The sequence below is a fragment of the Rhinolophus sinicus genome, chromosome 3, assembly GCF_057876585.1.
Source record: "Rhinolophus sinicus isolate RSI-liver-muscle chromosome 3, RSI-T2T, whole genome shotgun sequence".
NCBI classification, from domain to species: domain Eukaryota; kingdom Metazoa; phylum Chordata; class Mammalia; order Chiroptera; family Rhinolophidae; genus Rhinolophus; species Rhinolophus sinicus.
The window spans coordinates 198,772,326-198,795,431 of NC_142503.1; the positions used below are offsets into that span (position 1 = coordinate 198,772,326).

At 52.7% G+C, this 23,106-nt stretch overlaps 1 long non-coding RNA gene across 5 annotated transcripts in view; it reads right to left on the minus strand.

The window, feature by feature from the left end:
* Window positions 1-1,984: 1,984 nt before the first annotated feature.
* The window catches only part of LOC109455627 (uncharacterized), a 179,194-nt gene continuing 158,072 nt past the window's right edge, over window positions 1,985-23,106 (minus strand). For 3 of the 5 annotated variants that reach the window (XR_012494511.2, XR_002138688.3, XR_012494514.2), the window contains 2 exons: window positions 21,569-21,772; window positions 9,197-15,703 (listed from right to left, as the gene is read on the minus strand). This is a non-coding gene — a long non-coding RNA (uncharacterized LOC109455627). Of the gene's footprint in view, window positions 8,932-9,196; window positions 15,704-21,568; window positions 21,773-23,106 lie in introns of those variants that run through there. The other 2 variants (XR_016020951.1, XR_016020952.1) reach the window with 2 other exon arrangements.

The window sequence follows — 23,106 nt, forward strand, 5'->3', positions numbered from 1 at the left end:
GCTGTGGAGCCAAACCTCTCTGGACTTCCTGTCCACACCAGTTTGAAGGGGTCGCCCCAACCCTGCAGGAGCCACGAGGGTTAAATGAGGCAGTGCCCCTGACAGGTGGCTGCTCAGGCACCGAGGACTAGGAGCTGGTCCGTGAGCAACACTTGGTGCAGCCTGTCGAGTCACTGTGCCAGCTGAGGTACCCTCCCCACAGCCCTTGCCAGGCACCCAGGGGGCACTCAGGAAGGCCTGCTGCTCCTCTGGCCGCAGTGCTCTCTCTCTTCCTTCCCTGCACCTCCCCCTCCAGCACACACCCGCCACCAGCTGCGTCCAGGCGGGCACCCTAGACTCTTCCCACTCCTGCTGGCTCCTGGCACCTTGCCAGCTGTGAGCCATCCCTGCACAGGCCCCCTACGGGCTGTGTGGCCCTGTTTTCCAGGAATCAACATCTCAGCTTCTGCTGGCTAAGATGATCTAGCCATTCCTGGGTGCTGTGGTTCCTGGAATGAGCCTTCCAAGGAGTGGGTGGTATATACTAGGGGTAGTAGCTGGGAAGGGCCCCCCTTTGCCTCCTCTGGTGCCTGGCCAGGTAGGCATGTGGTCCTGTGTCCCTGTGTGTGGCACCACCACCCTCTGCTTGCTCCTATCCAGCACCTTCAGCACCACCCCACTTCACCCCTCGTTTCTCAGGCACCGAGTGGGTGTTCCCGCTACAGAGCCCACACTTGAGCACCGCCTGCCTGCCAGTGTGGGGCTGGGAGCTGGGCCTAATCTTCCCAATTTAGAGGGAAGGAGGTCACATGGGCCACAACAGAACTCTGTGAGCAGTCTGTGTGGGCTGCCTGGAGGAGGTGAGTCTTGTGCTGGCCTTGAAGGACAATGGGGATGAGCCTGGTGCAAAGGGAGGCGGAGCTTCAAAGCACACAGCAGAGGCAGGAGTGAGAGAGAGCAGTCAAGTCCTCCACCTGGGGCAGCCAGGGACTGGAGGTAGGCAGGGCCCCACTAGGAGAGCCTCACATGCCAGGCTGAGGGAGTGAGGACCTCATTGTGGTCACAGGGACCCATTGGGAAGTCTGGATGGGGTAGTGACAGTCAGCTTTGTGCTTCAGAAAACCTGGAGGTTGGTAGGGCGGGGCCGGGAGGCCTGTGACCCTTCCACTGCCAGGGAAGGCTGGGTCCAGCCCACCCCAGGGAGCGTGATGCAGCAGGAGCAGGAGCATCACATCCAAGACTGGTGTCCCTGAGGGACTGACAGGATGTGGGACGGGGCAGTGCAGCTGCCACCTTGACTGTCTTTCTGCCCAAGACCACGAAGGGCCCTCTCCCCAGCTGCCCCAGGCCTGGTGAGCAATGGAGTTACAAGCTGGATTCCAGGACAAAGCTGTCTCTGCTCCAGGGACAAGCTGCAGACCACAAAGTACACAGTGTGAGCTGCGGCCTTGGTCCAACACGCAGAATCTGAACCCACAGGCCAGAGCTACAGGGAGGCCATCCCAGCGCAGGATGTAACTTTCTAGTATTCTTTCCCCCCTCTTGACAATTTGGCGATTTTCTTTTTTTTCCAGCTCATTCACATTTCTCTGTCCCTCTGGGGCCTCACAGCCTCCAACTCTCTCTCTGAGCTCCATCCCCACAGCTCCATGTCTGTTATTTGCCCCATGGGACCCTCCATCACGTCTCCCCTCCCGAGAGGGTCCTATGCAGTGTCCAAGCCGGCCAGGCAGTGTCCCCTCCTGTAGACTATGAGCCCCAGGCTGGTGAAGAAGGCTGAGTCTGAGTTTCCATCCAGGTGTGGTCATTATTACCTCGCTTGTACCTGCGTCCAAGTGTGCAAAATAAGGATAAAGGCTTGGTTGTGGATAAGGTGGGTCACACACAGGAGGGCTCAGTGTGGGCAGGGACGAGGCAGGAGTTGGAGGATGCCACCCTGTACGGTTACACGAGCCTTAGCCCTTCCTGAGAGGAAGCTGACCAGTGGAGCTCTGTCTTCCCAGAGCCACCGCCAGGACCCCCACCCACGGCAGGAAACGCCTTCTGCCACCCTGCCCACTGTCCAGATCTGAGCCGTGTCCCTTACCATTAAAGCCAGGCTGGGCCTGGGCCTCAGAGGCAGCTACCAGTGACCAGTAGTGCCAAGAACCACCTCGCCTGCCTTCTTGAGCAAGTCACAGAGCCCTGGAACCCAAGCCTGAGTGCTGCACACCAGGGTGACCTCTAAGTTAGGGGGGCACAGGTGGGGAGGGTGTACAGAGCCAGCTGTGGGGCCACAGAGCCCAGGTATCAGTCCTCCTCCTGCTACTCATGGCATGTGACCACTGAGCCAAGGGGCCCTCATCTGTAAAGTGAGCTGATAGAGTCCAGGAAATGGGACCGTGCATGTAAATTCCCTACCCAGGGCTTGCACAGAATAGGTGCTCAGTAAAGGCACCAGCCCACCTGCCTCCTGCAGGTTGAGTTGCACCCAGCTAGGTTTATGGCACAGCCACCGAGAGCTCGCTAGCTCCTGGCAGGCTCCGTGGGCTGGAAGCGTGTCCCCAGCTTTCACCTGGGGCAGTGACAAGGAGCAGTTTCATGAGAGTCGGCACCACATTTGCTGTCCAGATGCTACTGGGGACATTATCCATTTTTCATTTCAGGGCCACCTAGATGGAGCCTGAAGAGAAAAGTGTCTCTCAGAGCCAAGGCTAGAAAAATCTTTGCGCTTTCCAGAGCACTGAATGACCACCGCCTTTGATGGAGCCTTCTCCTAGTGGAAGTGTGGCGACACGGCCCCATTCATTCCTCAGGGTGGTCATCTCCAGACTGATGGGAGTGGCCTTGTTCGCGCTCCCCAGGGTTCTCACACACCTCTGTGCGCCTCGATCGGAAGAGAGCTGGGAAGTCCTAGCCTAAGCGACAGTGAGGACAACTGAACTAGCCCTATTTCCCTTTTCACTTTGGCTGCCAGGAATCACACAGCCGAATTCTAGACACCAATCAAGGCCGCTGTGCAGGGCCTGTTGGCCTGCATTTATCTGTTCCACTTTTTCCCTTGTTCAGTTCCTATTGTTATTTACATTTGCTCTAGCTGGGGAGCTTTTGTGGGTTTACATTTCACTCATTTTTTGCTTTATCTTGACTATAGACTGAGATAATCGTTCATGAAATAAGGCAGGGTTTGAAACAGATCCAGCTGCCACCGCCCAAGCCACACACAGCCCACGGGTGCCAAGAGCAGACTCTCCTCCTCCCCCTTCCTTCTCCCTGGGGCTATGCACACTCCTGGGGCGGATGCTGTCTTTCACAGCAACACCCTCCAAGGGAAGATACACTGACCCAAGTCTGGAGGGATTTTCTGACTCATGGAACGTCAGAGCCCAAAGGGACGCCTGGCCTGTTGCTTCCTTCTAGGTGACATGGAAGCCAAGAGAGGGTGGGTGGCAAGTCCTAGTCCCACAGCGTGATGGCAGCTCTCCTGGCTTTCACCCACACGGGACGCGCACCAACTCATCTACCCCCAGACCCCCACAAGGTAACGGTCTCCCAGGTGGAGATGCCACATAAACATGAGATTCATTTATTATTACTGATTGTCAGTTGCCTTGGCTAGAGATTTTGGGACCAGGATGAAAACTGTGGATAACGAGATATTTCTACCCACCATACCTCTTAATAATATGGAAAACCCCACCGGAAACCAGCCATCAGGCCTCACCAGGGGCCAGTAAACATCCCCACCAGGGCCATGGGCAAATTCCGCAGAGAGGCAGAGCTTGGCTTTGAGAAGGAAAAACCTTTCAAAACAGTGCTCGCTGGAGCCGTCAGCCCTCTCCCCCTTGCTGATGTCAGGCCATGTGGAATGCTGTGTGACACGCTGCAGCCAGCATGAGTACAGTGCAGCATGCACGCACGTACACACACGAAGTATTTATACACACGTGTGCACCCACTCACACATGTGCACACACAACACATTCATACACGTGTACACCCACTCATGCACCCACTTGCACACACATGAAGCACACACATACACACATGTGCACTCACATACATACTCACATGCATATGTGCCATACACACGTACACAATCACAAGCACACGTGCACATGCTCACACACATATTCACGTACTCTCATGTACACACAGGACACACACATGCACACACTCACATAGAGCATGAGAGCGCTAATGGTAGCCTCAGTCCCTCCCGGGCCGTCACCAGTGATGAATGTGCAGGGTCTAATGGCACTCAGCCCCGGGGTTGCTCTGTGCCTGGGGATGCAGCGTCCTCAGCCTGGTAGCTGGAGTCTGGGGAGCTGGGCCTCGCTGTCAAAAATACTGGCAGCTGGAGAGCAGAGCCTGCAAAGCCCGAGAGAACAGTGGCATATTTCCGAGCTGCACAAAATGAGCCACAATGAGCCCTATCCCCAAGGGCTGCCTGCAAACGCTCCTCCGAGGGGAGCTGAGGCCCCTGGAGCCCACACAGACCTCTTCCTCGTCCCTCCCCACCACTGCTCTTTCCAACAGCTCCTGGCTCCTGCCCCAGGGGGCTGCTTGTAAAGGGTCCCGGGTGGGCATTTCCTGGGGCAAGGCCCCGACCTCCCGCACATCCCACCCCTGCCCCTGATGTTCTAACCCACAGGGCACCCCTCCTCTCCGAGCCCACCCAGGATGGGACTGAATCTTGGTGAGAAGATGATGGAAAAGGACCAGAGCCCCAGGGAGGCTCCTGCCAGCCAAGGCCTGGGAAACTGAAGACATCACATGAACAGCGTGAGGGTGGAGGGGCTCAGAGCAGCATCTTCAAGGCAAACCTCAGTCTGGGTTACCACGGTAACCATTCAGGGCCCGTGGTGGTGGAGAAGAGGAGACCACTTACCCTGATCGCAGTAGGGTCCCCCGGGACTTTCCTCCTCCTTTCTGGGGTGCACTATGAAAGGGGCCACAACTTTGAATACATAGTTGTGTTACACAAACTATGATCTTCACAGCAGCCCCAAGAAGTGGGTAGCACGTCCCCACTATGCGGAGGAGGGAGAGCTGAGACTGAGAAGCCACAGCTCCCCACAGCCACACACCAGGGGAGCAGAACGGGCCTGACCTCCACTGCTCACCACCTTGGGCCCCGGCCCCAAAGGAAGTCCCTCAAGTCACACTTCTGTGCGTGGGACTGTAACCACGCTTGTCTGCATTCAGCTAAACCATATCCCAGGCCAGGTAACAGGATGGTGGCCACTTGTCTGTTGGTGTCAGATAACTGGGAAAAGTGGGGGCTTGCACCTCGCACTTCCTCCATGGACCAAGGCCGCTGCATTGTGGAGTTTGCTCAGAGGATACAGGAGCGAGTGGGGAGAATGCCACCCCTGGCCCGCTGCATTGCTGTAGGTGTGCCCCTGTGCTGGGGCCACCTGCACCCTCTTGCAAGGTGGGAGGAGCTCAGAATACCCGACCAAACCCACCAAGAAAACTCACTAAGGACAGGGCCAGCTCTGCCTCCCAACGGCAGAGGGGACACCCTCCTGGGGGAGAGAGGGACAGTCCCCAGGCAACTCGGCTGTGCATGTGGCTGGGCACATGGACAGCTCACTGAGGTTTGAGGAAATGTGCGTCTGGAGAGAGGAAAAGGGAGGGAGCTGGTGGCGGGCTTGTTTAATATTCTCAGAATCAGATGAAAAAGGACTGATCTAGAGTCTGCAAGGGCAGGACCTCAGGGGCATCTGTTCCCACCCTGCGCCCTGCAGGGCTGGGCTCTCACAGTCCCTGAGAGGGGAGCAGCCCCCCTCCACCCCTGTGTTCAGGCATGTGTGAGAGGAAGACACTACCTGACTTGCTGTGCGATCCTGGGCAAGTCATGCCCCTCCTCTGGGACTCAGTTTTGCCATCTGTAAAATGAGACATGGCTGAGAGCCATGCAGGATGCAGGGGACAACATGGGAGGAGAGAAGGGGGAGGGGACCTGCAGGTGCTGGTCCTCCCCTGTCCAGCCGGCTCGGGCACACCTGTGAGGGGCCTTCCCAGCTCCCAGCACAGTAAGGGAACTGCCATGCAAAGGACAGAATTAAAATCTGTACCGTCCGTGCTGGGACACAGGGCCAAGGAGCCTATGGAGGGCAGAGAAGGCTGGCGAGGGTGGGTTCCACCTTGCAGAGGCACTGCTTGCAGGGGCTTGAGGGGGGCAGGGTGCCCAGAGACCCAGAGGAACCAGCAGGACTAGAGAAGGAGCTGACGTAGGGCCTGACAAGGGGCGGCTCCCCCATCAAACAGTAGGGCCTAGACCAGGACCCCCGCTGGGCTGCCCAGAGGGGACAAACAAAAAGACGTCACAGACCCACAGTCCTAAGAGGGTGTTTAGTGCCTCTGTAACCCACCTGGGTCTGTGCATGTGTGGTGGGTGTGCATGTGTGTATGTGTACATGTGTGTATGTGAGTGTGCTTGTATGTGTGCTTGTGTTTGCACTTGGTGTGCGTGATTCTGTATGGGGCGGGGCCGTGATAACGGACATTAGGAAGGTTCCCAGTACCCAGGCAGAGCCCTGGCTCCAAAGCCCCCATTGGGTCCTGGCTGCCTGCACTGACCACCAAGGGGGGACTCTCACAGTCTCCCTTCTGGGCAGAGCTGGCCGGAGCCTCTGGGTGGATCTCTGCCAGGTGTCCTGGCTCGCACTGCCCCCCAGTGGCCATCCTCGGCGCCCAAGGACCTGGGGCTGGAGTGGACAGAGAGCTGGCCGACCAAGCCCCAGAGTAGCCACGGCCATACACAGTTCTCCTCTGGGTAGGGTGCACCAGCCCCATGGCCCCCTCCAGGAAAATGGCAGCTCTTCTGGCGTGAGACGTCTGGATGACCAAGATGGTGCCCGCCACTCCCACCAGCCTTCCAGAGGGGGGGCCAGCTCCCTCAGCCCCCTCCAGTCCTCTGTAGTCCAGTCTGCCAGCAGCTCCCTGGTGGCCTTGCCCAGGTCACACCCCTGCCCAAACCTGGGCTGCCCATCTGGGTTATCACAGGTGGGGGTCCTTGCTTCTCAGATGTCTTATGAATTTGAGACTCTAAGGACTGATCACAGGGGTCTGAGACCTGCTGTGGGGATATGGCCCCCAAGCCCCATGGGGAGGGCCCTCAAGGCCCATCTGGGGTTGGGCTGTGCATCCTCTCTCACAGTGGCCATGGGAAGGGACAGCAGCACCAGCCCACTCCAGCCTTTTGTTTAGAGAAGAAAACTAAAGGGCAGAGGGAGCCCCTCCCTGGGGCAATGCGAACTGGCCTCCACTGAAGACGGAGGAAGGCAGGCTGAGCTCAGGGCCCCCAACTGGGTGTATTTTCAAGAGTTTCTATTTCAGGAGATAGAGTACCTCAGAGAGAAAAACGCTTGTGAATGAAAGCACAGTGGCCCTCAGGCCAAGGTGACAGGGGCAAGTGGTCAGCAGGAGGAGGGGGGCTGTCCCACCACCAAAGTTCACCACGTGGCAGCCTCGATGTCATGGTCAGAACTTGGCCTCTCTTACAAGGTTGCCAGATACAATATGAGTTTCTGATAAACATGAAGTATTTGGGACTTTCTTATACTAAAACATTATTTCTTGTTCATGGGAAATTCAAAAGTATCTGGTGTCCTGTATTTCATTGGCTGAATCCGGCGACCACAGCACGGTCTCTGCTCCGGGCTCTTTTTCTCTCCCTGGCACGGAGGCCATCCCGGTCTGAGGGTCTGTCCATCTCGGCCCTCCCCCCACATTTCAGACTGACTGAGGGATGGGCAGGCCACTGTCCAGGGGCTGGTGGGTGTCGACACTGCCAGGGTCATGAACACAAAAAGATGTGTGTAAGGACCCTAGCCCCAACTCCAGCCACCTCACCACGGTGACTAGATGGCCCTCTGGCATTTCCACAGGGGTTCTGGCAGAAACGCTCACTTTCAACTGAGGACCTGTGAACACCTGGCAGAAGGAACGTTATAGAGTGTTCCGGGCCCCCTCCCACCTGCTCCACAGCCACTCTTGGACCCTGTCTTCTACGTTTTGCCCCTAGGGTGACCCCCCACCCCCAGGGTTAATCACATAGGTGTTGGTTGCTGCTGGCATTGGTGGGGGCTCTGAGCTCTCCATGGACCTGGGGTCCCTAGAAGAGGTCTGAGGCCCTCATTGGTGGGAAGAGCCCATCTGCTTAGACTGGGTTAGGTCAGGGTCTCCCGTGTGCAGAAAGATGCCGTGGGTTGGCTGGGCATAGCCTTGGAGTCGCCTCTCTCCACCCACCCTTGTACCTCTGCCCCATCCCAGGACCAGGGGGGCTCCGTGGCCGCTCACAGGGCCCCCTCTGCCTGCCAGCCCCAGCCATGCCCACCAGCACAGAGCACGCATCTCAGGCAGAGATGAGACACTTCTTTGGCAAACTGGCTGATTTCCTGAGCTCAGAGTACTGGTCAGCCCTGTTCAGACAAACACTATGTCCCAGGGACTCTGCCCAAAGTCTAGCATAGGAAACTGTCCAGCCCAGTTGCTTTCGAGAGTGCTAAGGCCCCACCTTGTACAGCCTCCCCCTCACTCAAACCCTGAAATGGTGCCGACATCCGAGGGACAAAGGCCAGGTTCCCTGTGTGGCCCTCCAGGGTTCCAAGACCTTGTCATCCTTTCTACTGTGCAGGTGACCTCATCACATGTCCTTGTTCCGCACACCAGACTCCTGGGGGTGTCCGCGGCTCTACATCCTGGGTCATGAGCACCCTGAGGGCAAGGCTGTCTGTCCTGTTCAGTACGCAGCCCCAGTGCTTAGCGCAAGTCCTGGCACTGAGAAGGTGCTCAGTAAACATGATGAATCAGTCATCGCATGGTCGTCTCACGGATGGAGAACTCCTGTGTACTTTCAAGACGCAGTTGGAATGTCACCTCTCCTGGAAAGCCCTCCCTGATTGCATTTTCTCCTCTGGGTGTCCATCACCCAGGCCACAGGACCCTCTTTTGCTGGCAGTGCTTGGGAATATGAATAAAATAGATTTCTACATTTTCATATAATATATTTGAATATATGTTAATATTATATATTTATTTATGCATTCTTACTTATAAACTATTGTTTTATATTGTATATGATATAATTATTATATTATGCTATTATAATTATATTTTATATGTAATTATAATATTCTATATTATATATTATAATTAATACTACACATTATAACTAATTATAATAAATTATATAAGTAATATAATTACATTGTGATATTAATAGAATTATATTATATATTACATGACATAACGTACATTATATATTTTAATATTTACATTTTAACTTAACTAATAACATAATTTCATATATTATAATGTATACATAATACAGTACATATATTTTATATAAATATATAAAAACAAATATAAAGAATATTTGGGGGAAAGCTGAGTTTTGAACATAGACCATGTAGTAATTAAAATTACTCTTCCAAAGTTGAATAGAGTTTTTGCAGGGAATATCCTCATTCTCCGAAGATAAGTGCTCTATTTCGCTGTGTTTGCACCTCCCAGGGGAGCAGAACAGACCCTTGGGAAGTACTGGGTTTGCACTTGAACTCTCCAGCCCTGAGGCTGCAGACAACACCCAGCTCAAGGTCCCTTTGCACAGATTACAGGAGACAGCAGCTGCCAAGTTGAGCAGCCAGTTGTCTTAACGGGAACACGGATAAGAGGCACATTTCTGGAAACGAGTGGGTGTCATCTGGCTGCGGACAGAACTGGGGAGTCGGTCCCTCAGTTGAGGCTTTGATCTTGAGTGAAGGAGGCCAACACCCTGACCAGAAAAGAGGGGAGAAGCAGGCAGCCCAATGCCCAGTCGAGGGACAGGAAGGCAGGGCCCAGCGGTACTGGGGCAGGTGCACAGAAAACTGCTCACCCAGGAGGGAGGCCAAGAGGAGAGACGGGCCAGGGGGCCCGGATGCAACTTCAACTTTACCACCGTGCTTTGGAAAACAGACAGGAGAAGTCAATACCAGATGCGGTGAGCGCCCAGGAGCTCAGGTCTAAAGTCAGGGTCCCTGGTGCCTTGGGAAGCCTGTCACTGGTGGGGGGCGGGGTAACGGTGGATGAATGACTACCTGAGACCAGCTCCGGCTTTTGAGAGAGCGTCTGCCCTCAGACCCCAGGTCCTAGACAGGACAGAGAATTTTCGTGTGTGCTGGGGAGCAGGGTCACCTGACTCCCTGTGTAAAGTGAGGGGGAACCACCAGATCTGTGCCACACCCATGAAAGCTGCCATGGCCCAGGACGGGATGCTTCGGTCCCCTCTGTGTTAGTGTCCCGGGGCTGGCTACCATAACAAAGGACCACAGACTGGGTACTTTAAAGCCACAGAAAGTACCATATTCTCATAAGAAAGTACCAAGTTCTCATGTTCTGGAGGCCTGATGTCTGAAATCAAGGTGTGGGTGGGGCCATGCTCCCCCTGGAAGCTGTAGGGCTTCTGGTGGTGGCTGCCAATCCTCAGCCCCTGCCAATCCCTGGGCTTGTAGCTGTCACTCCAATCTGTACCCCGCCTCCGCCTGCACAAAACATTCCTCCCTCGTGTCTCTGTGTGTCCATTCACACGGCATCCTCTCTCTGCATCTCTCTTTGTGTTTTCTTTTCTTATAAGGACACCAGTCATATTAGATTGGGGTCCACTCAACCTCAGTATGACCTCATCTTAATTCATTCCATCTGCAATGACCCTATTTCCAAATAAGGTCACAGACTGAGGTACTTGGAGTTAGAACTTCAACATATCTTTTTGGGGACACAATTCAGCCATAACACCCTCCTTAGTCACCTCCCTCCGCCTCCACTTGTTTTAACTGAGAAAGTCTGTTTCAAAAACCTTTAAGTTAATGAATAAATTAATCGCATGTTCCAGTTTCCTAAATAGACCAAGTTTCCAAATGGAGAAGACGGTGCCTTTCCCGCGAGAGCCAAGGCCAAGGAGAAAGTGCCCTGGAATGAGTGTGCCCATGCTGTTCGAAGAGTAGCAATTGTCTAGTTTCCCCGTGGCCCGTGGGCTGTGCTGCTCAGTGAAAGCCCCTGTGGCCCGGGTGCGAGCCCAGGACCACCATGCATCTCTGAGGAGCACTGTAAGGCAATGGGACAATGGAGACCACCAGAAGTCACTCAGTCATCAAGCGGATGGTGGTGCCCTGAGAGGCAGAGAACTTAGGTCAAGCCAACAGCACCCAGCAGAGCTCCAGGCACTGGCTGTGGGCTGACGGGTTGGGTGGGTGACAGCACTGTCACCCTGGGCTGTAATTTCTTCTTGACAACCATTTGTGTTTTCCGGAGCCGGCTGTATCTCCTTCATGCCTCTGTCCTTCAGGGAGGCCAGCTGCTGGTACTTACAGATGCATGGTGAATGGTCCATGAATTCGGGGATAAACAGAGTGTCTATTATTTGCCATATCTCAAAACTGCCTCTCAGATAAAACAGTTTTAAGCAATGTATTCAGACCAGAATGGAAGCAGTGTCGATTCTCAAGGAACCATTTTTGTAACTATTCAAAAGGTTTATGTTTGCTAACCATTCAACAAGTGATGTTTGACATTTTTGCTGACATTTCATGGCTTCACGTGAACCCCATTCTGGTGAAACCCATGGTTTCTGCCACGTAAGCAACTTGCAAGAAGCAATTGATGAATGAATGAATCAATCAACAAACAGGGGCGTTTATCACAGGCCACACTGGAGCAGCTGCCTGCCTCAGACTGTAAGCTCCTGGAGGGCAGGAAACACTTCTCATTTGTCTTTCATCCTCTGGAGCTCCCAAGATGTTGAATCTATGTTTCTTGAATGAAGGAGCCAATGAAAACACATCCGTAGAAATAGGTACATTACATCCATCCTATAGATTAGACCACTGAGACCCCAAGTGACATGTACATGCTCCAACAGTGGGACCCACAAGGACAATTCCACTCTGAGTCATGCCAGGAAGCCCTGCTCGGTGTTCATTGGGTCTGTCTGCAGACCTGGGTTCTCCGGGCTGTGGCAGAAGGAGAGCCACTCCCAAGAATCTGGCCCTTCACAGTTATTTGTGCACAGTCCTGCCCTCTGCTCAGAGAGCTCGGCCCCTTGAAACACATCCCTCTGAACTACTGTCAGGGCCATTTCCAAGCCAAGGGGACTTTTCGTGCCTTTGGTCTCTCAGGCTGGTGTGTGAGACTCACAGAGGAGCCCCAGGTGCTTAAGATGGAAGCTCACCACCCTTGGCTGGGGCTGGTTGATCTCCCCGGGGGAATATGTCAGCCTTGTCTTGATTTGACAAGGAGCACATGCGTGTGTATCTTCTCGGCCACTTGCCGGGCTCTGCGTGTGCCAGCTTCAGAAAGTCACCCCTAGAAGCTGGATGGTGTGCATTAGTCTGCAGTTTTTCTTTCTGCAGCTCACGCTTCCCAAGAAAGGACTTGAGAAAACAAATAACTAAACCATTACAATCACATCAACAGAGCCTCCCCCACACACTACACTTTTTTTTTTAAATCAAAGTCAGTTTCAAAAACTTTTACATTAATGACTAATTTAATTGTATGTTCCAGCTTCCTAAAGGACCAATTTAAAATAATGCAAAAGCCATTGGGTTTTTTAAAAAAAATGCCCTAAAATGTCTGCATTGCACCCACCTGTGCAAACAGTGGAGGACGCCATCAGCTCCAGAGCTGGATGGACATGGGTGGCTCAAACCCCCACGTCACCTCAGGAATGTCACTGGCCTTTCTGAAGCTTGTGTCCCTTGCTTGTGAAAAGAGGACGATTGTGCTCTCAGAGGCCAACAATAGGGGTCAGGAAGAAAAGTTTCACAGGTTCAACAGAACACCTGGTGGGACGGGGCACACTCCAAGGAGCCTGCTCCAATGAGGACAGATATTGTCATTAAGTCAGAAGCCATGGGTCTCTCCCACTTCAATCACCTGACTCCAAGAGCTGGGAAAGACCTTGGCAATTGTCCAGCCTGCCTTCTCATACGGGGAAACCGAGTCTCAGACAGGCCAAGGGGCTTCTGTAGTCAACAGAATAATGCCTCCCCCAAAATGTCCACATCCTAATCCCAGAAACCTGTGAAAAACCTCACACGGAAAAGGGACTTTGCAGAGATGATTAAGTGAAGGCTTTGAGATGGGACAGCATCCTGGGTCATCCAGATGGTCCCAAACTAATCACATGAGCCCTTAAAAGGGGAGGGGCTTTCTTGGCGGTGATCAGAAAGAGATGCGATGAGGGAAGAAGGGTCAGCGCGATGCTACCCTGCTGACACTATGCTCCTCGGAGGATGGAGGAATGCAGGTGGCCTCCAGGAGCCGGAAACGGCCGGGAAGCATGGTCCTCCTGGTGCCTCCAGAAGGAGCCAATCCTGCCAACACGTTGATTTCAGCCCAGCAAGACCCAGGCCAGACTTCTGAGCTCCAGAACAGCCAGGTCACACGTGTGTGTCCTTTTAAGCCACACAATGTGTAGAAATTTGTGAAGCAGCACTCGGACACTAATTCAGCTTCCTCGGTGACAAAGTCCCTGTGCCAGGAGGGTCAAGACTCTGTGCCCAGGTTCCCGACTCCCAGTCCAGTGAGCGTCCTCCAGAGCGCTGCATTGTTTATCCTCCCAAAAGCTGGTCCTCGCAGCTGTCATGCCCCCTCTTCTCTCTTCAGTCCGAAGGACAAATGCGCTCACGGTTTCCCAGCAACAAGGCTCATTCATTCATTCATTCATTCATTCATTGTTCAGCAAATATTTACTGAGCACCCACTTTGTACCAGGTGCTGGAGACACAGCTGTGGGGGTCACAGAAGTTGCTTCCCTGAGGCTTCCTTCAGTCAGGGCTCTCAGGACGATGAAGCAGGCCCCCAAGGCCCCTGGAGGCTCCAGGCAGTCTCAGAGGAGCAATGGACAATGGAAATGTGGTCTATCCATACAATGGAGTATTATGCAGCAGGAAAAAGGAATGAATTGCTGACTGAGCTACAATGTGGATAAACTGACAGCATGATGCTGAGTGAAAGAAGCCAGACACAAAAGAGGACACACTGTATGATTCAAGTTGTAGGAAATTCCCAAAATAGACAAATCCACAGAGACAGAAGATAGACCAGTGGTTGTCAGGGGCTGGGGTGGAGGGGGTGAGAGGAGGGGAGAGTGGGGAGTGAGTGCTTAATAGGTTTGGGGTTCTATTAGTAAGGGATCTCTGAAGAAACAGAACTGACAGGATAGACAGAGATGTATAGAAAGGGGCTCATTATGAGAGATTGGCTCACATGATTACGGAGGCCGAGCAGGCCTCCACTGTGAAGTCTGCGAGCGGAAGGCCCAGGAAAGCTGGTGGTGAAGTTCCACTGAGGAGGCCTGAGGGCTCAGAGCCCTGATGGCCGGGTCAAACAAGATGGATGGCCTAGCTCAAGCAGGGAGGGAATTCACCCTACTTCTGCCATTGTCTTCTGTTTAGGCAGTGTAGGTTTCATACTTTATCCTACACTGGGCAGTGTGGCCTCCAGAATTTCTACCTACCAACTTAAACATTTGTCTGGAAGAGGGACCAAAATTTTAAAATGAAGAAACGACCTAAGTGACCAATGGGGAGAAAAGTCTCAAACTCACTGTCTGTAGGAAACACCCTCCTGTTGGGGTTCAGGGCTCTGTGTTCACATGGCTCCATGACCCTTGTCAGCTGGCCTGGGGCAGCCTATCCCATCGCTCAGAGAAGGGCAGGGTTGCCCAAAGGCTGCAGTCGTCCAGCTTGGGCACTGGACCACCCTGTCCAGCTTATTCATAAGAGCTGATTGCTTTAAATAAAGGCAGCCGTTTCTCTAGCTAATGTGAGGATGGTGGGATCAATTGGGTACACAGAAACAGACTAGCAAGCAGGTGGCTTCGGGCTAAAGATAAATTGTGTCCTCATGTAACTTAGGAGAGTGGGAAGTAGATAGTTCCTAATGTGCAAAGCGAGACTGTTCAGTTACTTCTTTCTGCTGCGAAGCCCAGGCTGAGGCTGTGGCCTTGGGAGCCCGGGAGACCCTCCTCTGGTGGAAAGCACTACCCCTGTTCTCCAACTGAGATCAGGCTGGTTTCTGTGGAGGTGGGGGTGGGACAAGTCCCTGCCTGCCCCGTCCCCCTGCCTCCACACAGCAGAGAGCAAAGGAAGCCAGGGGACATGCTCTCTGCTCAGGGCTGAGCGGTCACACCCTGCTCCTGGCAGGGCAGGACCTTGGTCAGAGCCCACCCCTTCCTCTTTACCTGAGGTAACCCCCTCCCCAAGATGTCTGATCCGGCAGAGCCGGCTGGACGGTGGAACAAATCTGCTGGCCACACATCTCTCCAACTTCTCAGAGCCCTGCCATGCGTGGCCTTGGCCCCTCATGTCAGCCCTCCAGGCATCTGTCCTCTCCCTCACTGTGTTGGTCTTCTTTGGAAATAATTGTAGGTTCACAGGAAGTTGCAAAACAAGTACAGAGACATTTCCTATACCCTTCACCTGGTTTCCCTAGTTACAATATTTCGTATCACTACAGTCCAACAGCAAGATCAGGAACCTGGCCTCAGCCTCACCCCCCAGCCCTACTCAGATCTCACCAGGTTGTCCTACTTAGCTCGGTGGCTGTAGCCAAATACCACAGCCTGGGGGCTTAGACAACAGACATCAATGCTCACCGTTCTGGAGGCTGGAAGTCCAAAGTCAAGGTGCTGGCTGACTCAGTTCCCGGGGAGGGCTCTCTTCCTGGTTTGCAGATGCCTCTCTTCTTGCTGTGTCCACATATGGGGGAGAGAGATTATTGACATGAAAGTCCTAATGACTTTGATTAAATTTAGTTTTATATCCCTCTGAGACCTAACCTTTTCCCCGGATAATCAGCAGTCCCCAAAGTAGTATAAGACAGTAGCCCAGGCCATGATCACACAGTTGGGACCTTTAGTAGGATAAAGATAACATCTTGACCTAAGCTATGTTTCAGCTCCTGAGCCCTAAGGTAGAACGACCCCCTGGATACTTTCCCATGAGACCAGACAGAAGGACGCCGGAGCAGACCTCATAAGTGTCCTCAAGATCTGAAGAAATGATTTATTACCCTTACTTCACCTCTGACCAATCAGCTCCATGCACGACCCCGAACCCCTAAGCCACGGTGTCTTGTGACTTTGCCCTCTAGAATCTGTACCCTACACGCCATCAGAGCGCCGGGTCTTTCAGGGCATTAGCTTGTCTGCACTCTGGATTGGCCTGTTCTCCCACAAACCTTTCTGCACGGCAAAGTCCTACTCATGAGAAACACCCATGGGTGCAGGCAGATGGACGCAAGCATTGAGGTCTGGTAACATTATCTATCTGGGGCTGATTGTATAATGGCCTAATCCCATCAATCAAGAGGGCTCCATCTTTAGGACCTAATCACCCTCAAAGGCCCCACCTCCTAACACATCACATGGGGGGTTAGGACTTTAACATAAACTTGGGGGGGGACAAAAACAGTCTACAGCACAGGCATTCTGTGTGTGTGTGTGTATGCGTGTGTGTGCACGTGTGCACGAGCATGTGCATGTATTTAGTTCTATGCAATGTTATCACATGGTTAGACTTGTGTAACAACCACCACATTCAAGATATAGAACCATTATGTCACTCGCTCATCTTTATTGTCACACTCACCCCCTCTTTTCCCCTCTCCCACCTCTAAGCCCTGGCACCACCAGTCTGTTCTCTAATTTTCCCTTTGAGAATGTTTTCCCCCCCTCGGCACAAAGTCCCCCTTGTTGTGTACATCCACAGCTTGTCCGTTTTTAGTGCCACGTAGTGTTTCAGGGTCCGATGTACCAGTCTGCGTAGCCATTCACCCACTAAAGGGCATTTGGGCCTGCAGTTTCCGGCTGTCACAAATACAGCTGCTTTGAACACCGTGCACTGGTTTTTGTGTGAACAGAAGTCCTCATTTTTCCTGGGGTCAATGCTCAAGAGTGCCGTTCGGGATCATATTGTAAGTGTATATCTAATTTTTAAAGGAACTGTTGAACTTTTCCAGAGTGGCCACTTTACACTCCCAGCAGTAGCGTACAATAACTTTCATTTCTTTTCATCTTTGCCAGCATTTGGTATTATCACTATATACTGTTTTTTGTTTCTTTTAGTTTAGAATGTTCTTCAGTTGGGGGACACTTGATGTTCTTCTCATGATTGTCTCTATTTTTTAATTTGAGTTGTTCTGAGAGGCATCTCGTTGTGGTTTTAATCTACATTTCCCTAGTGCCTAAAGACAGTGCACATTTTTTTCATGAGCCCATTTACCACCCCGGATATGCCCTTTGGTGAAATGTCTGTTCCTGATTTTTGCCCATTTTCTAATTGGATTGTTTGCTTTTATACTGTTGAGTTTTGAGAATTCTTTATATATTATTGATACAAGTCCTAGGTCAGACTTAACTTATCCAGTCTGCAGTTTGCTTTTCTCCCTCTGAACAGTGTAAAAGCTCTTAATTTTGATGAAGGCCAATACAATGTGCCATTTTTTCTTTTATGGCTTTTGGTGTCATGTCTAAGAACTCTTTACCCCATCCTTAGGTCCCAAAGATTTTGTCCTATGCATTTTTTCTAAAAGTTTTATAGTTTTACATGTCTACACTTAAATCTTTGATCCATTTTGAGTTGGTTTTTATATAAGATGTGAGTTTAGGTTGAGGTTCATTTCTGGGCCTGGGGGGGAGGGGTCAATAGTTCCAGTATCCTGTGTTAAAATCTCCCCTAGTTTTAATCTTCCATGCTTCCCAGTCTGGACCCAGAGTCCCACACCCATTTCCTGGAACCTCCAGAACTCTTTGGTACCTCCCTGGGGCCCCCACTGAGCCTTCTGTCTCCTTTTAAGTCTCCCTGCCTTTTCCCATCCCAGCTGTCTTGGGGAGACAAACAGAGCCCTGCCCACATTGCCGTGTTTCTGGAGGCACACTACAGGGTCCTCCCTTTGAGGAGAAGGTGGGCTTAGCCAAGATCAGGAGAATGTTGTCGGAACAGCCTGGGCGGCACGACCGTGGACCCCTGGTTCTCCCATGCTCTGTGGGCCCATGCTTGGGGGCTGGCTATGTGATTGTTTGGGGCCCTGTGCAAAACGAAACCTGGGGCTCCCTGCCAGGAACTTTTAAGATGGCAACAGAAGTATGGCCCTTCTGAGAATGGGGCCCCGTTGCACGTCCACAAAGACGGCCTTGCTTGAGAGCCCCAAGTACAGATTCGCCTTTTTGCCTAAAGAGATGGAGGCCAGCATATAAAAATGGCTTCCCTTTGCTGTCTTGTGTGGTCATGCATCACCCAAACATTCTTCATCTGCAAAAACCTCCTTTCACTGACATGAGATCGTGGGCTGCATGGGGCTGAGGAACCATCAAGATCCTTCCGTGGATGTCCACTTTGGGAAATGTCAACCGTTCTGTGCTCAGCATACCTATCTGTGAAGCGAGGGCACTGGACCCAGCGGGGCTGCTCTGGTCTATTCGGAACAGGCCAGCATCCCTCAGGATTGCCTTGGCTCGGATCTGAGGGCAGGGGAGCACAGAGAGCCCGCCCCACCCGGGCCGGAGCGCCCCGACCCTGTGCTCCCATCCTTCTGGCCCTCACACCAAACTCTGTTTTACTTCCCTCGCGTGGTGTTTTTAACAAGGATCCCACATACTTGGGCCAAACCCAGCTGTTACCCTGGAGGCCACCAATAAATCTCGTAGGCAAATAAAATTGACTGAAAATTAGCATAAGAAGCCATAAATTAACAGGATGTAATTTTATGAGTATCTCACAAACTAGTCAAAGATGTGTGTCAGCCCAGGGTGAGTCAGCCCTTTCAAGTGTCTTTCCTTATACAATGCTGCTAATTTTTCTCAAATGTAAGCAATGTGTTCTCTTCCTAAACATTGTGTTCTTTGTTCTGCCATTTGGAAAAATAAATTCCCTTTAAAGCACTGCTTTACTCAACCACAAAACAAGGCAGGGAGGCAGGATCAGAGGAGCCCCAGCCACCCCTCCGTCTAGGAGGCCCCCAGCCGCACGTTGGAGGAGACTCCAAGGTCAAGGTCATGGAGACTGGGAGCCTGGAGGCCTCCAAATGGAGGCTGCGAGTGAGCAGAGGTGCTGACTTTGATGGCTGGTGGGCGTTAGCTGGAAAAGGCTAGCACCCCTGCAAGCTGCATCACTCGGGCTTGGCCGTGGGCACAGGGCAGGGAAGTTCCACATTTGCTGAGCACATACGCTCTGCCAGGTGCTGGGGCTCACAGGCAGGTGACCCTGGCCCACCCCCCGGACACTTAGTGTAGCGTGACCAGGGCCGCCTGGAGCACACGCGAGAGGCTCAGCCCCCACCCAAGGCTGAGAAGGTGGCAGGGGCGTAGAAGGAAGCCTTAAAGTGTAAGCCAGCACCGGCTGTAGCTGGGGAAGGCATTGCAGAGGTGAGAGGAGGCAAAGAGCTTTAGAGATTCACAGCGCAGAGCTGGGGAGACATGATTTGGGGGGTGCAGGGCCCACTGTGAGGCACTTCCCATGAGCTGTAGGTTCTACAGAGACACATGACCCAGGAAACAGAGCGGACACTGGTTCAAATCTATGTCTCCGCTGACTGCCTCCCATATGTCACAGAGACAGGCATTGGCAAAGCCAGGCTGAGGCTGTCCTCGGTGCCCAGGTCACCGAGCAATGCTCTAGGAAGAAGCTGGAAGTGCCAACGCAGCCTAGAGTTCCAGGTTTTGTTTGCCAAGGAGGCAGGTGGGTGTGGAATGTTTACAGGGCAGGTGGTTTGGGCGGGAGGTCCTCAGCGTTCAGATGGTGGCCATCTCACCTGGTCATGGGACCAGCTGAGACCCCTGGGGGCGCAGAGATACAAGAGGAGGACCTAGCACAGAGCACCAAGGGGTCACCCTTCAGAGAGCAGATGGAGGATACAGGCAGCAAAGGAGTGTGGCTGCCTGGCAGGAAAAGACTGGGACCGGGCATCCTACCCAGAAGACAAGAGCAGCTGTGAGATGACAGAAAATATGTGGGTGGTCTCAGGCCCTGGTTCTCAGCACAGAGCTCCTAAAACCCTTGGAATTTCCTTAGTGATAAGAACACTGGGATTATCTGTTTTTCCTAATATTTGCCTCTGCCCCTGGTTCCTGACACGCAGTTCCAGAAACCCTTAGAATTTCCTGGGTGATAGGAGTGTCTTTTGTTCTAATGGGGTGGAGGGGACTCCAGGTGGGCTCCGGGATGGAGGTGGTCTCCAGAAAGACAGAGCACTGATTAGAGGCTTGGAGTTTTCAGCACCCCTTCCCCACTTCTGCAGGGGGGTGGGCGGCTGGAAGTGGAGTTAATAGTCGATCATGTCTACATGAGGCAGCCTCCCTAACCCCAATAGTAGGGGGTCCAGGGAGCTTCCAGGTGGGTGAACACATCCACGTGCTGGGACCGTGATGAGCTCCAGTTCCACGGGGACAGAAGCGCCTGCACTCAGGACCTCCCCCGACCTCGCCCTGTGTATCCTTTCCTCGGTGTCCTTCGTCACATCCTTTAACACACTGACTGGTAGAGGTAAATACGTACTTCAGGCTCTGTGAGCTGTTCTAACAAATAACTTTACCTAAGGAGAGGTCAAGAGAACCTCTGATTTGTCGCCGTCAGACAGACATTGTGGGGTGACCTGGGTGTCTACCTGCAACTGGCCTCTGAACTGGGGCAGGCGGGAGGGATGAGCCCTTAAACTGTGGGATCCGATGGCATCTCCAGGGAGGGTCAGAACTGAGTTAAAGTGTAGGCCATCCAGCTGGTGTGAAGAATTGCTTGGTGTGGGGAAAACACCTGGTGACCAGAAGTGTCACAGTGAGGTGTTTTGTGAGAGCTGTGGACAAAAAAAGGGACCGCGTACTAAACCTGACAAGCTCAGGGGAGCCCTACAAACTCACAAGAAAGTAACCACACGGGATGATCTGAACATAAAAAGCCCTAACTAAAAAGGGGTCCTGGCCTGCAGTCACATCCTTGGCCTGTAGCTTCCTTGACAAAGGTCAGTCTTTACCTTAAGTGAGACTGTCTATTGTCTTTTTGCATCTAAGATAACGTAGCTTGGAATGCCAGTAAACCCTTTTTACGGACCTCCCAGGGTACAACCCCCACCCAACCGAGCAGGAAACTACAGAATCCCTCCTTGCTGCTCTTGTTGATTGCCATCTCTATGTGCTGTAAAATACTAGTAACTATCCTGTACCCACCAATGTGAAAGAAGTATCTGTCTCTCCATTCTACTTTTTATCCAATCCCAGAGATTTCCCCGCTTTGCTTTCTCCCACCCCCTTAATCTACCACCAATGGATTTCATGTAACCTTCTTCCTTTGATTCTAATGTATAAAATAAGTTGCAAAATTGTCATTTTCCAGAGCAATTTCTAAATCAGTTGAGATATTTCTTCCAGGCAATTGTCATCAGTTTGGCTCAAATAGACTCTTACAAGCTTTCTCTCAGGCTGGATGCTTTTTCGACGACAGAGTGAACGAGACAAGCAGGAGGAAGGCGGGGCAGGCTTTCCCAGCAAGGACAGAAGGACCAGGAAGCCCAGATTCCACAGCATGGAGCCCCATCCCTCCCTCCACCCCCCATGTCCTTATACCAGAGGGAGTCCTTGTTCTGATGGCAGGCAGCTCTCCTGGGACAGGGGCCAGTGGGTCGGGAGCCACAGGCTCTGGGTGCTGGCCCCACCTCCTCTTCTATCATGCTGTGGGGTCCACGGTCTCTTCCTCCAGCCCAGCTGCCTCAGTTTCCCTTCTGCACAGAGCCCAGGGAAAGCATCTCTGCAGGATCATTCTGGAGCAACCTGAAATCCACATGGGGTGAGCACTGATAAGTTTCCATGCCCTTGCTCCCACCACAGAAAATGCTGCCCCACCTCTGTCCACAACTCTCAGGCTTAGTGGACACTGTCAGCACCCAGGAGACCCTCTGATGGTAGTGGACAGAGCGGCACACAGACTCCATCCCTAAACATTTCTTTCTTTGTTCTGAAGTCTGGCAGTCAAGGAGGGGGGATGAGTAGGCAGAACCAAAACTCCATTTGTCCCAAACTGTCACAGCTGCAGACTGCTTGTGTACCTGCTGTGTGCCCAGATGCTTTTCACATGCTCCCCAATGCCCAGAACCGGGACAAAGCACAGCCATCCACACAGAGCAGCTGAGGAAGCCAGCTGAGCTGCCCTGCGGAGTGGAGGGACCTGGATGCAGACCCACCTGGTCACCTCGTTCCTAACCCGTCCTCTTGGACCCTGAGCTCCAGGCCATGAGGAAAACTTCCTCCAAGCATGGAAAAAAGTAAACATGTCTGTATTGGCATAGAATTAACCCCTGGTTGTTTGCAGAATGTGAATGCATTCACAAGACTCTACAAAGTGGCAGAGAGGAAGTAAAGATTTATTGAAAGTCAGGCAGAGAGAAATACTGGCAAAGAAGTTTGCCAGGGCAGAGTCCAAAGGAGACAGCTGCACCGATGAGGAGTGCTGGGGTTTATATTTTTCTGTGCAGGATGTAGGGTGCTTGTCAGCTTGCAGGGGGGCTGACGTTACAATTGTCTTCTCTTGGGAACTGTCCTGTTCCCCTCTCTGACAAATGTGTGCTTGCACAGGGTTGCTCTTGTGATTGGGAACTGTTCTATTCCCATCTCTGATGGCTGTTGTTAGTGTGCAGGGGGTTGCCATTGTGACTGGGAACTGTTCTGCTCCCACCTGTGATGGATGTGAGGTGCTTGTCAGCTTGCAGGTGCAGTGCTGGCCGGGGGAGTCAGGGCCAAGTGGTTAATGTTTAAGCTCCTTCCTGCCAGCTCACAAACCCGCTCCTGTTAACTCTTTGCTTGTCCCATCGATGTCTGCCTTCCTCACAGGAATGCTTGGCAGACACAGATGCTGGTCACTTCAGTGATGCACTTGGCTCCCCAAGGGTCAAACCTTGGCTCTAGTCAGACTAGAGAACAACTGCGACATCAGAGAGATCCTGGTCATCCAGGAAGCTCCTGGACCTGGCACGTGGGAGGGGACAGGCTGGCAAGGTCCCGCCTACCCACATGCTAGCACTCTGAGCCCATGGAGTTCTGGGGTGTGAGGTCAACACAAAACAGTCTCTAGGTAACTCCCCTCATGCTGGCGGGACCGGATGTTGCGT